Genomic DNA, 14488 nt, shown 5'->3' on the forward strand with positions numbered 1-14488 from the left:
ATGTGTACTTACATCAAAATAAATTCTTTGGTAAGTTTCATATGAGTGAGGTTAATGGATTTCAGGAAAAAATGTACTATGGTGCTTTGTCATTCAGTTCTAGTGATTTCTTTTATCAGATTGAGTAACGTTGTTGTTACTTGTCCTTATCACAATAATTTAAAATAATTGTAAGCACAGGAGACATTTTCCATTAGTTGAGAAATAGCAGGTTGATCAGTGACTTGCACTTGTTTGACTTGTCCCTCCACAACTTATTATAAAACAAAATAAAGATGATATAAAAGAAACAAGTTTGAATAGAAATTCATCTACTGGTTTGACTAGTAACTGTGCACCATATACATATAAAGTATTTTCTAGATTTTGCAATTACAAAAGTGGTGTGGGTGGTACAAAGTGTCTCATGAAAAACTGTAAGAAAGGCAAGCCTTTTTAACGGTACTTAACACATTAGAACTTGGCATCACATTGCACAGCAACCAGTAAATTAAGTAATCTCTCTGAATAGTCTAAGTATTACCTAAAAATGATAATAAGCAAGTTTAAACAAGATATAATTTCACAAAAGGGTTAAAATATAACCGACAAATACATGCCATCAGTACAAGACTTAAAAGGAACCCCTCCTATACAAAACAACGTTCCACTTTGGAATTACAAGCATTCCTTGTTTTATTGCACTTTGATTACACTTTGCAGGTAATGCATATTTTACAAATTAAAGTTTGTGGCAACCCTACTTTGAGCAAGTGTATTGGTGCCATTTTTTCCCAAAATTGCTAACTTCATATCTGTGTTGCATTTGGGTAATGCTCACAATATTTCATACTATTTAATTATTATATTGTTATGGTGATCAGTGATTATTGATATTGCTATTGTAACTGCTTTGTGATGACACAAATTGCACCTGTATATGATGGTGAACTTAATAAATATTGTGTGTGTGTTCTGACTTCTCCACTGACTGGCTGTTCCCCTATCTCACTCCCTCTCCTCAGTTCTTCCAATTCCCAGAGGAACAATATTAAAATTAGGCCAATTAATAGCCTTACTATGTGTTCAAGTGAAAGGACAAATCATATGTTTCTCATTTTAAATCAGAAGCTTAAAATGATTAAGCTTAGTGAGGAAGGCATATCAAAAACCAAGAAAGGCTGAAAGCTAGGCCCCTTGTGTCAAACAGTTAGCCAAGTGATAAATGCAAGGGAAAAGTTTTTAAAGGAAATTAAAAGTATTACTCTAGTGAACACACCAATGATAAGAAAGAGAAACATCTTTATTGCTGATATGGAAAAATTTCAGTGGTCTGGATAGAAGATCAAGCCAGCTCCAATATTCCCTTAAGCCAAAGCCTAATCCACAGCAAGGCCCTAACTCTCTTTAATTCCATGAAGAGGTGGGGAAGCTGCAAAAGAAAAAGTTTGAAGCTAGCACAGATTGGTTCATGAGGTTTAAGGAAAGAAGCCATGTCCTTAACATAAAAGTGCAAGGTGAAACAGCAAATGCTTCAAGTAGATGTAGATGTAGAATCTGCAGCAAGTTATCCAGAAGATCTAGCTAAGATAATTAATAAACGTGACTACACTCAATAACAGATTTTCAAAACAGCCTTCTACTTGAAGAAAACACCATCTAGGATTTTCATACCTAGAAAGGAGAAGCCAATGCCTGGCTTTAAAATGACAAGCTGACTCTCTTCTTAAGGGGTAATGCCGCTGGTGACTTTAAGTTGAAGCCAATGCTAATTCCAAAAATCCTAGGGGCCTTAAGAATTATGTTTATTCTGGCACAAAGAAATGGAAAAACATTCCATGTTCATGGATTCAAAGAACAAATATTGTCAAAATGTTGATACTACCCAAAGAAATCTACATATTCAGTGCAACCCATATCAAAATAACACCAGCATTCTTCACAGAGCTAGAAGAAACAATCCTAAAATTTGTATGGACCCATAAAAGAACCTGAATAGCCAAAGCAATCCTGAAAAAGAAAACAAAAGCTGGAGGCATCACAATCCCGGACTTCAAGTTGTATTACAAAGCTGCAATCATCAAGACAGTATGGTACTGGCACAAAACAGACCTATAGATCAATGGAACAGAATAGAGAACGCACAAATGGACTTACAAATTCATGGCCAACTATATTTTGACAATGCAGGAAAGAATATCCAATGGAAAAAAAAGTCTCTTCAGCAAAGGGTGTTGGGAAAACTGGACAACGACATGCAGAAGAATGAACCTGGACCACTTTCTTACACCATACACAAAAATGAACTCAAAATGGATGAAAGACCTCAATGTAGGACAGGAAGGCATCAACATCTTCAAGGAGAAAGCAGGCATGTTTTCTCCTTTGATCTTTGATCTTGGCTGCAGCAACTTCTTACTCAACGTATCTCCGGAGGCAAGGGAAACAAAAGCAAATATGAACTACTGGGAATTTATCAAGATAAAAACTTCTGCACAGTGAAGGAAACAATCAGCAAACTAAAAGGCAACTGATGGAATAGGAGAAGATATTTGCAAATGACATATCAGATAAAAGGTTAGTATCCAAAATCTATAAGGAACTTACCAACTCAACACCCCACAAGCAAATAATTCAGTGAAGAAATGTGCAAAAGGCATGGATAGACAATTTACAAAGAAGACATACAGATGGCTAACAAACAAATGAAAAAAATGCTCAACATCACTCTCATCATCAAATGAAATTGCAACCACAATGAGATACCACCTCACACCTATCAGAATGGCTAAAATGAACAACCCAGGCAACAACAGATGTTGGCAAGGATGCAGAGAAAGAGGAACCTTTTTGCACTGCTGGTGGGAATGCAAACTGGTGTAGCCACTCTGGAAAACAGTATGGAGGTTCCTCAAAAAAATTAAAAGTAGAACTACCCTATGACCCAGTAATTGCACTACTAGGTGTATATCCAAAGGATACAGGAGTGTTGTTTCAAATGGACACATGCACCCCAATGTTTATAGCAGCACTATCGACAGACAGTAGCAAAGGTATGGAAAGAGACCAAATGACCACCCATTGATGAACGGATAAAGAAGAATGGTATATATATACATACAATGGAATATTACTCAGTGATCAAAAAGAACGAAACCTTGCCATTGGCAACAATGTAGATTAACTAGACTGTATCATGCTAAGTGAAATAAAACAGTCAGAGAAAGACAAATATCATATGACTACACTCATATGTGGAATTTAAGATACAAAGCAGATAAGATACAAAACAGAAGAACATAAGGCAAAGGGAAGCAAAGATAAGATAAAGACAGAGAGGGAGACAAACCATAAGAGACTCTTAAATACAGAGTATAAACAGGATTGCTGGAGAGGTGTTGGGTGGGTGGATGGGCTAAATAGGCAAGGGGCATTAAGGGGGACACATTTTCGGATCAACTCTGGGTGTTAGGTGTAAGTGATGAATCACTAAATTCTATTTCTGCAAAAAAGAAAGGAGAAAAAGGAATTCCTGTGTGGGTCAGTCGTGTAAGTTTCTGACTGTTGATTTCGCCTCAGGTCATGATCTCACAGTTTGTGACATTGAGACCCATGTTGGGCTCTGCACTGACAGAACAGAGACTGCTTGGGATTCTCTCTCTCCCTCGCTGTTTCTGCCCTTCTCTCACATGTGTGTGCACTATCACTCCCTCTAAATAAATAAATAAATAAATAAATAAATAAATGTGTGTTGGGAGTACATGGTTTTTCAAGATTCCATTAACGGCAAGTTGATCAAGGTCACTTGCAGAGATTCTAGGAGCAACCCCCATGATGGGGGATGGTGGGAAGGTGGTGCTGGTGAGTGTACCTGGGGCACATTGGTCATGTGATGCTATTGGGCATAACTATTGGGTCTTTGAAGTGAAACAATTTGAAATGGAAGGGAAAGATAGTGAGTGTTCTAGGGTGAAAAAAAGTATTAGTCAATGTTCCCTCTAGCTTTGCCATTTGAGTTAGCTTCACTGTGCTTCATCTATGTTATAATTCTGTAAATTTTTGAAAAATGATAATAATGCACATGATTCTTGTCCACATAAATGCAAATTAATCTTGTCTAGTGGAACATCATTGATTAGTGTCCTGCAGCTTGAGCTCTTCTGCATTTCAGAATTCCTTATTTTGTGTGTGTGTGTCTTAGAATTCTTCTTGGACCATGTGATGCCTGAGTGGCATTGTCAATTTTGACTCAGGTCATGATCTCAGGGTTCATGAGTTCAAGACTCCCTTTGGGCTCTACACTGACAGTGCAGAGCCTGCTTGGATCCTCTCTCTTCCTTTTTCTCTGCCCTTCCCCTGCTCACTTTCACTCTCTGCTCTCTCTCTCTCTCTCTCTCAAAAATAAGTAAGCTTAAAAAATATGTCTGTTCTGGGATACTGACTGGCATTTTCTACTGGACAAGGAGAGGGTGCAACGGCAGAAAACCAATCAGGGGAATTTCAATTCTCTGAGTGATGAATAAGGGAGGCAACAAGGGGGTTGGGGTTAGAGTCTGGGGCAAGGGTCTGCTCTTTCGAGAGGGACAGGAGCCATGGCTCAGAAAAAGGAGTTGGTATGGGCCTCCTGCACTTGCAGGCCAAGGCCTCTATGGAAGACAACACCTTACTTATGCAGACTCTTATGAGGGCATCCAGAGTTCGGAGGATCCACCTACCAACCAGGCCACAGCAGCTGGGCCAAATGCTAGTTCCCAGAGTTCACAGCCCCCAACAGCCAGTGAGATGGCTGATGTTCGAGTTTTAGCAGCTGCCACTATGCCCAAAACAGTTTTAATGCTCAGAATGCCATGACAAAAGGCCCAAATCGTGTGTATGATTTCTTTCAGGCTCTTAATGCCAAGGAGATTTCCAATGTCCTACGTAAGGCAGCCTTTAAATCCCAGGTTGCCACCCCAAAGGTCTGAAAATTCTGCCTATGATATTTTCCACCTGCAAGTTAACAGCTAACAAGTCCAAGATGGCCTTTAAGTCCTTGAACACCACTATTAAAGTTGGCCCAAGTGCCACCTACAATTTCTCTGTCATAGCCAGTGATATGGTTAATACTTAGTCTAAGACAGCCTTTAAGGCTTTGAATGACACCACTAAGCCCCCAAAAGCTTATACCCATACCCAGAATATTAAACAAGCTCCACAGATATCAGCAGATGGTTCTGAGGCTCAGACTCTAGAGTCCAGGACTATAATTTGGCTATAATTTAGAGCAAGAGAACACACAAGGTTAATACCTTGAATGTAGAAAAGGATAGCAGTGGGGATTAGAGGCAAGTTCTACTGGCTGCAGGGACCTGGAGGTCTGCCCACCTTGGGCACCCTCCAATGTGCTCTGGCAGACCCCATTGTCCTGGCAGAACCCATCAGGCTGGCAAAAACAGCCAGTCAGGCAGACCCCACCAGCACATTAGAACCTCCCAGCTAGGACAGACCCCACCAGCCTGGAAGAACTCAGTTGCTTGGCAGAACCCCATTGTCTGGCTTGGTACGGTTGTCTGGCTGAACCCACTGGCCTGGCAGAACCCACCAGGCCGGCAGCATCCTTCAGATTGGCAAGGCCCTCCTGACTGGCCACTACCACCTGACTGTCTTCTGCCACCTGATTGGCCACTTTCCACTGATGGGCCACTCCCACCTGATTGGTCAATTTCACCTGACTGGCAGAATCTGCACCCCTCTCCCAACTAGCATGCGTCACAGAACCTGGGTTCCCCCACAATGTCCAGATGTGGCCCTTCTTCAGGAAAGAACAAATAAGTTGATTCAATACTTGATGCTTAAATATTATACCAAGGTGCCCATCAAGCACTCAGAAATGCTGTGGGATATCAGCCATAAATGCACTGATGTTTATCCTGGAGAAGAAATTTGGGATTCAACTGAAGGAGATTGACAAGAGCACCTGTAGATTCTTCTCAGTAACCCCCAAGTCCCTAGCTGGCACACTGGGGACAAAGACACACCCAAGCTGGGTGTTCTCTTAGTGGCATTGGGTATCATATTCATGAATGGCAACTGTGCCAGTGAAGCTGTCCTCTGGGAGACACTAAGCAAGATGGGACCGAGTTCTGGGGTGAGACATTCTCTCCTTAGAGATCTAAGGAAACTTCTCGTCTATGAGTTTGTAAAGCAAAAGTACCTGGATTACAGACAAATGCTGAACAGCAACCCTCTTGAGTATGAATTCCTCTGGGGCCTCTGTTCCTACCATAAAGCTAGTGAGATGAAAGTGCTGAGATTCATTGCAAAGGTTCAGAAGAGAAATCCTTGCCACTGGACTGCATCATTCATGGAGGCTGAAAAAGAGGCCTTAAATGCTCTGAACGCTGCTTCAGCTGAGGCTGAGGACCAGGATGAGAGGAAAACCTGAGTGGAGATTGCAGATGGGGCTGTATCTGAGCCCAGGACCTGGGATGACATTGAGTTCAGGCTGCTGATCTGGGCAGAGGAAGGAGATTTTGGTGATCCTTGGTCTAGAATCCCATTTACCTTCTGGACCGGATACCACCAGAATGCCCACTCCAGATTTCCTCAGACCTTTGCTAGCTTCTTTATTGGCCCTGGTGGTACAGCCAATGCCATTTTTTTCTGCCAACTTTGGTGTCATTGGTTTCTTCTGGGTTGAGTGAAATTGGCGGATATTGATAATTAGTTGCAATAGTCTTTCTGCTAAGTGAGGCTGAAGCCTCAGATTCCTTCTAAACACAGCTATCTAGAGAGCCACGTTCTGTTGATTGAAAGTAGCATGTGAGATCAATTTGTTTTATGTTCCTTGTTTGTTGCTTTTCTTCTCCCTGTGTGCTGTCAATCTTTGGTATAAGAGTTGAAACTGCAAAGTGAAAAAAAAAATGTCTATTCTGCCCGTGCTCTATAAATAGAACAAAATAGCCCGAATGACAGCACATCTGTTTACAGCATGATTTACTTAATATTTCAAGCCACTTCTAAGACCTACTTCTCAGGAAAAAAAAATCCTTTAAAAATATTACTGCTTATTGACAATGCATCTGGTCACCCAAGAGCTCTGATGGACATATACAATGAGATTAATGTTGTTTTCATACCCCTAACACAATATTCATTCTGCAGCCCATGAATCAAGGAGTAATTTTGACTTTCAAGTATTATTGTTGAAGAGATATATTTTATGAGACTATAGCTGCCATAGATAATAATTCCTCTAATGGATCTAAACAAAGTAAGTTGAAAACCTTCTGGAAGGGATTCACTATTCTGGATTCCATTAAGAACATTTTATGCTAAGTGAAATAAGTCAGGCAGAGAAAGACAGATATCATATGTTTTCACTCATATGTGGATCCTGAGAAATTTAACAGAAGACCATGGGGGAGTGGAAGGGGGAAAAAGTTACAGAGAGGGAGGGAGGGAGGCAAACCATAAGAGACTCTTAAATACTGAGAACAAATTGAGGGCTGATGGAAGGTGGAGGAGAGGGGAAAGTGGGTGAAGGGCATTCAGGAGGGTACCTGTTGGGATGAACACTGGGTGTTGTATGGAAACCAATTTGATGATAAATTATACTTAATATATATAAAAAAAGAACCTTTCTGACTCATGGTGAAAGGTCAAAGTATCAATATTAACAGGATTTTGTATGAAGTTGATTCCAACCCTCATGGAGGATTTTGAGGGGTTCAAGACTTCAGTGGAGGAAGTAATTGCAAATGTAGTGAAAATAGCAAGAGAACTGAAATTAGAAGTGGAGCCTGAAGGTGTGATGAATTCCTACAATCTCACAATTAAAGTTTAACAGGTAAGGAGTTAATTTTTATGGGTGAGCAAAGGAAGTGATTTCTTGAGATGAAATCTACTCCTGGTGACAATGCTGTGAAAATTGTTGAAATGACGACAAATAATTTAGAATATTACATAAAATTAGTTGATAAAGCAGTGGCAGGGTTTTAGAGGAATGACTCCAAATTTGAAAGAAGTTCTACCATGGGTGAAATGCTTTCACATAGCATCACACATCATTTGTGAAAGGAAGAGTCAATCAATGTGACAAGTTTCATTGTTATTTTATTTTAAGAAATTGCCACAGCCACTCCAAACTTCACTAACCACCATCCTGATCAGTCTGTAGTCAACTTGAAGCAAGACCCTCCACAAACCAAAAAAAAAAAAAATGTGACTCACTGAAAGCTCAGATGATGGTTAGAATTTTTTAGCAATAAAGAAGTTTTTTTAATCAAGGTGTGTACATTTTTCAGACATAATACTATTGCACAGTTACATGTTACATGCACTAAGAAACCAAAAAAAAAAATCATTTGACTAGCTTTATTGCCATTTTTACTTTTTGCAGTGGTCTGGAACCAAACTGCAATTATCTCTAAGATACACCTGTACAGCATGGATCATTCTCTAGTTAATTCATCTCCCATGCAGCGACATCTGTCTCTCCTTTGAGGTCACATAGCACTTTTCAGTATCTTTATTAGGACACTTATGACTTTCTATTGTTTTATAGTCTCCACTAGAATGGATGGAGGCTTTTTTAAGTACCTGGATTTTTGTGTTTGTATCATTCACAGCTCCTTGTATATAGGAAATGCAAAATAGTTGTTGAACAAATAAATACCTTTGATGACTACAGATTCATTCATAAAATCCAGAATAATAGGAGGTAGCCTCTATAACAATACAGTTTTAATATGAATTAAAAGACAAAATTATTAGAAAGTTGATAATATAAATTGTTATATTTCAAGAAATGGTAAAAACTGAAAAAAGAAAATCATTGTTTTATTTATTTATTTATTTATTTATTTATTTATTTATTTTAATCAGCAAGTATTTAATTGAGCTCCTGCAGTATACTACTTTACTAGGGACAGAGGCTATAAAGATGAATAAGACATGGTGTTTTCCTAAAAGAGTATGTTAATTGCATGCAAGGTAAGCTTTTTTGGGGGGGGTATTAAATTTACAATGAGTTATTAAAGGATGCCAGGAATACTTATGATTATGGTGTTAATTTTAAAAGAACTTGTCACAGAGGGAAAATATGTCTATCTAAGCCAATCCCACAGTGCTGTATTGCTACTAAATTCAGAGCATGGGTGTTTAGACTGGACCACCTTTCAATTGCCTTTCTTCCCTAAGGATCTTATGTACTTACTGCGATAATGCAACTTAAAGAGAGTTAACATAGATTCCATTAATGTGCAACTTGTTTACTAGGAGTTGTGTCAACTTCAACAACTATCAGAAGAGCTGACATGACCACTATGATTCATATACACAAAATGACTCACGTCTCATACAGACTCAGATCATATATATATATATATATATATATATATATATATATATATATGTGTGTGTGTGTGTGTGTGTGTATGTATGCACAATTCTATATAAAGTTTCTTAATTTTTAGAATGTAGATATGACCATTAAAAGTTAAGTTATAATATATTAGTGCTGTTCTGTGGTTATAAAATTTGATCTCTAATTAAATGTGACTTTTCACATTTTGACTTTTGGGGAGATGGAAGAGCCTCAGAATATTTAACAAAAAACATCTGCTGAAATGGTTAATTTTCATGAGTGAAAAGACATTGGTAGCTCACAGGGCAAATTCCCACATTACCTTTTCTTTTCATCCATAATGAATATTTTATCCATTAGACTATTCAAGATTTTGAATATTATTTCCATTGTTCTTCAAAATAGGCTTCGGTTTGCTTTCTCCTTTTACCCTTTGCCACCCCTACCCTTGGTGAAATCTCAAATCAGGAAGACTTTAAAATTCTTTTCTGCTAACACATTATTAAGAATTTGGGAAGTCCTAGACTAATATAAATTGTTTTTTAGGAAATTTTTTTTCTTAGCCAGTTTGGGTTACTATAACAAAATGCCACAAAATGTATGGCTTACAAATAATAGAAATTTATTTATTATAGTTCCAGAGGCTGAAAATACAAGATTGGGGTGCCAGCCTAGTTTGGTTCTTGTTAAAGTTGTCTTCTGGGTTGTGGATTGTTAATTCACATGCCAGAAAGAGGGTGAGAGAACTCTCTGAGGTCCATTTTATAAGGTTTCTAATCCTATTCATGAGGACTCTATTCATGAGGGCTCCACCTCATTATCTAATTATCTTCCAAAGTCCCCACCTCCTAATGTAATGATATTGTTGGTTTGTACTTCAACATAATGTTGGGGGAACACAAGCATTCAGTCCATAACAATTTTTTCTAACAAAAATCCCCGAGATGCATCTTATAACATTGTCTTTTGCCTCCAAATTACTAGTGCAATGAAGCAGTGAAGGGAGTTGCTACTGATAATAATAATAAGCAATAACAATATGATTTACATAGCTCCTTTCATCTTCAACATTCTGAAAACATCCTGTAAAAGAATCATTTCTGATGTGTGACCATCTCTGGGGAAAATTTGTAAGCCATTAACTAGCTGGCCATGAGTTAGAGACAGGAAGTGAAGAACGTGTTTCCCAGCAAAAACTGCAGGATATACAATGTAATTACTAATTTAGAGTTGGTTTAGGACACCGGAGCTAATTTATGTCCATATCTTTGAAAAAGTAGCATTGGATAATTAGTGAGTACAAAGTGATAACGATTTCAATTGTGTATCTTAGCTAAAAGACAAAGATTCCAATAACAGTATCTTCACGAATGCTGATTCAGTGCTGCTTGAATCATGGTGTGAAGCAATCAAGAGATGTGATAATTTCTCAGCTGGGAATATAATGTAACACACACACATATATGCACTCACAAAAGAATATAAAAAGTCTGTAGATTTATTGAGTGGATTTGCAAAAACAGTAATGTGTCCTAACACTAATTGCAACTGTTAATTTTACAATGCAGCTTCCCTGCCTTTTGATTCAACAGTGCAAGTGTACCCCATTATATGGGGATTTGCCAATGAGAAATTCACCATAATGGAAAAGTAGAGAATAAATTCAATATATGTTTCCAGAAACCTCACATGAACAGAAATTTTCCAACAGACAGTTTCCAGGAGCATATACAAAATGAGATCTCCAGTTGTCTGTATCTTACCACAGAAACAGCAGGATGTGACCAGCTGCTACTTATATCTCCCACAGCCTGATCTTGGATGTGCCATCAAGTAGGCCATGTCAGTAGGGGAGGAGAAGTTGCCTGCATGAGGTAAGCATTTGAAACTAAAGCAAGGTAGAAAGAGCAGGGCTTCCTGCATCCCATGCCTGAATTGAGCCATGGCTTCAGGCCATGCAGGTAGCAGATGTTCAGAGTTAGTGGAGTAACTATACCACTCTTGTGCCATTAATCACCTATAGGAAGGAACTGAACAAAATAAATTTAAGAACACTTTCCTTACATTCTATGGAAGAAGATCATTTGTTGTATAGAAATCTGCTCCACAAGCAATTTTTCTGGGTGGTAATTATTAGTTAAATCAAGTAATGCCCAATTATGGTGAGATCTGCCAGTAATTAAATGGTTATATGTTGGGAAGGCAACAGTAATGAAAAGAAAAACACCTATGAGCACTTAATAAAATGATGAAGGGGAGAAATAAACACTCTTCAAATAGTTCAGATGAAAAATAAACATTTTATTCATTTAGCATATAGATCTCATGTTCTTATTTCCAGGGATGTTTTTAAAGATTTTATTTATTTTGAGAGAAAGAAACAGGGAGAGGGAGTAGGGGAGGGGCAGGGAGAGAGAGAGAGGGAGAGAGAGAGTACCAAGCAGGCTCTGTGCTGTCAGGATGGAACCCAATGTGGGGCTCAAACCCACGAACCCATGAGGTCATGACCTGAGCCGAAACCAAGAGTCAGAAGCTCAACCAACTGTACCACCCAGGGGCCCTCCAGCAATATTTTAATGCTAACATTGGAGTATGAGGTTACTCCTATCTTCCCAACTCCCACTGCATCACATTAATTAGTAGCAATTGTAGAATCTTAGGATAGGAAGTGAAGCAAGACCAATTTTCTTGTCTCAATTAATATTGCAACTATATAAATCCAAATTAAACAATGTCCTGATTTTTAAAATTTAAATTATGTTTAAGAAAAATTTTATAAAATAAATAAGACATTCCTCTAACTCTCTTAAGAAAATATCCATTAGATAATTCAATAAGATTATTATTTTTAAAAACTATTGATTATTGTATCTAATGATTATTTGTGTTGAAAAAGAGTGATTCTCTCAGTTGTTATGGAGACTGTAGAGTTGTTTGTCCAAGTGATCAGCAAAACCATGTTCTTTATGATTTAATCTACTATTTATGGTTATCTTATGTCTTAGGAGGTCAATGTATCTATACTGAGCCTACAATACACCTCTCTTTCATCACATTATAATTTAACATTGTTCTTGCACTTTGTGCTAAGACATGAAGTACAAAGCCTATGACAATTTGACACCAATAGATATGGGACGTTGTATCATGAGCTTGATAACAAATATTTCGGTTTCTTATCAGTTTCTTGGTAATGTTCTGGATGTCTGAAAACTGCAGAAGTCCAGTCTCCAAATAAAAACTCCCTGCACTTCATTAAAAAAAAATAGTAAAGAAACAGAGTCATAAGGGCCAGGATGAGTAAAAGGAATTTTTAGAGAGAAAAATTTTAATGTTTCAAGCTTAATAAAGAAATTTAGAGTTTCAACCCTAAGGAGAATTTTTCTAAGTTGTGGTTTCTTTATAAATAACCTTAATGATATAAACCTTAACATTAAAATTATAAATAATGACCTGCAAGAGCAATCTTAATGAATAATTATAAAGCACTCATTTCAAAATGTTTAAGTTCTAATTAGCCAAAACTTCTTTCATATCTTCAGCCTTGATTTGAATCTTTGTATCATCAGTGTTATTAATTCTAGATTGGAGCTAACAGAATAAGTATAATAAATATTTTCACATATTAAACTCAGATATCATATCCAAAATGAGTTTTCTTTTTTCCATTTAAATCGTCTGGAGTTGCCTCACCTATTCATAGAATGGTATAGTTTCAAGTCTTCCAGTCATCTTTCTTTCTCCTCTGTCAACATTTTGCATTGGGCTGTCTGTGTAAAGTCCCTTTAATTTTGATATAATTATATTTAATCTGTAGGATACCTGAATGGATGCCAAAAACCCTCAAAAAGTTGTTCAATTTTAGGCAAAATGCAATTGGATAATTGGATCATTAACAAAACTGACACTTGTTAATGTGGATGTTCTGGAAATTAGGAGTTCAACTACTTAGCTCAGAAAACCATCCTTCTTTTAATGCAGTCTAACATCACATTAGTTTTATTGGTAACCTTATTATGCTCTTACAGTATTTTGGGCTGCCTGTCAATTAATAATGTTAGAATATTAAAAAAAATTTCCATTGTGGTAGAAATACTTAACAGACCTAGTTTCTAAACACAATTTTAAGTCCAGAATACAGTGTTAGCTATACGCACAGTGTTATGCAATTGATCTTTAGAACTTACTCATCTTCCATGACTCAAATTTTATACCCACGGAGAGTCCCATTTCCCCATTCTTCTTGTGCCAGAAAACCACGTTTCTACCTTCTGTTTCTATGAGTTTGACCATTTTTAGATATCTCGTGTAAGTGGTATCATGTAATATTTTCCTATTGATGACTGGATTATTTCTCTTAGCATAAAGTCTTCAAGGTTCATCCATGCGGTCACATACAGCAAGATCTCCTTCTTTCTAAAGGCTGATTAATATGCCATTGTATTTATATACCACATTTTCTTTATCCATCCATACCACATTTTCTTTATCCATCAATCAATGAACATTTAGGTCATTTCTATATCTTGGCTATGAATAATGCTGCATTGACAGTGCAAGTGCAGATATCTTTTGAAATCTTGATTTCAGTTCTTTGGATATGTATTCCAAGAGTGGGATTGCTGGATCATATGGTAGTTCTATTTTTGACTTTTTGAGAAACTTCCATGCTATTTTCCATAGTGACATCATCATTTTACATTCTCACTAATAGTGCACAAGATTTCCCTTTTTGAATATCCTCGCCTTCACTTATCTTTTTTTTCATTTTCCTTTCTTTTTTTTTTTTTTTGTTTTGTTAGTAAGGAATCCTAATAGGTGTGAGGTGATATGTCACTGAGGGTTTTTTCTCAGATTGATTGGCATATAATTGATATATATATATATATATATATATATATATATATTTATAGATGTATATATAGTGAAATGATTACTACAATCAAGTTAAATAACATATTCATCACCTCACATAGTTAGCTTTTTTGGTGAGAATGTTTAAGATGTACTTTCTTAGCAAATTTCAATTATATAATTCAATATTCAATTCAGTATTAACTATAGTCACCATGATGTATATTAGATTATCTGAACTTATTTACCTTATAAGTGAAAGTTTGTACCCTTTGATCAACATCTCCCCATTTCCCCTACACTCTAGCC

At 37.2% G+C, this 14488-nt stretch overlaps 1 pseudogene; it reads left to right on the forward strand.

Annotated features, from left to right (window-relative positions):
* Positions 1–4491: 4491 nt before the first annotated feature.
* LOC123594946 lies at positions 4492–6751 on the forward strand (annotated as a pseudogene).
* Positions 6752–14488: the final 7737 nt, after the last annotated feature.

The sequence above is a fragment of the Leopardus geoffroyi genome, chromosome X (assembly GCF_018350155.1).
Source record: "Leopardus geoffroyi isolate Oge1 chromosome X, O.geoffroyi_Oge1_pat1.0, whole genome shotgun sequence".
Classification (NCBI taxonomy): domain Eukaryota; kingdom Metazoa; phylum Chordata; class Mammalia; order Carnivora; family Felidae; genus Leopardus; species Leopardus geoffroyi.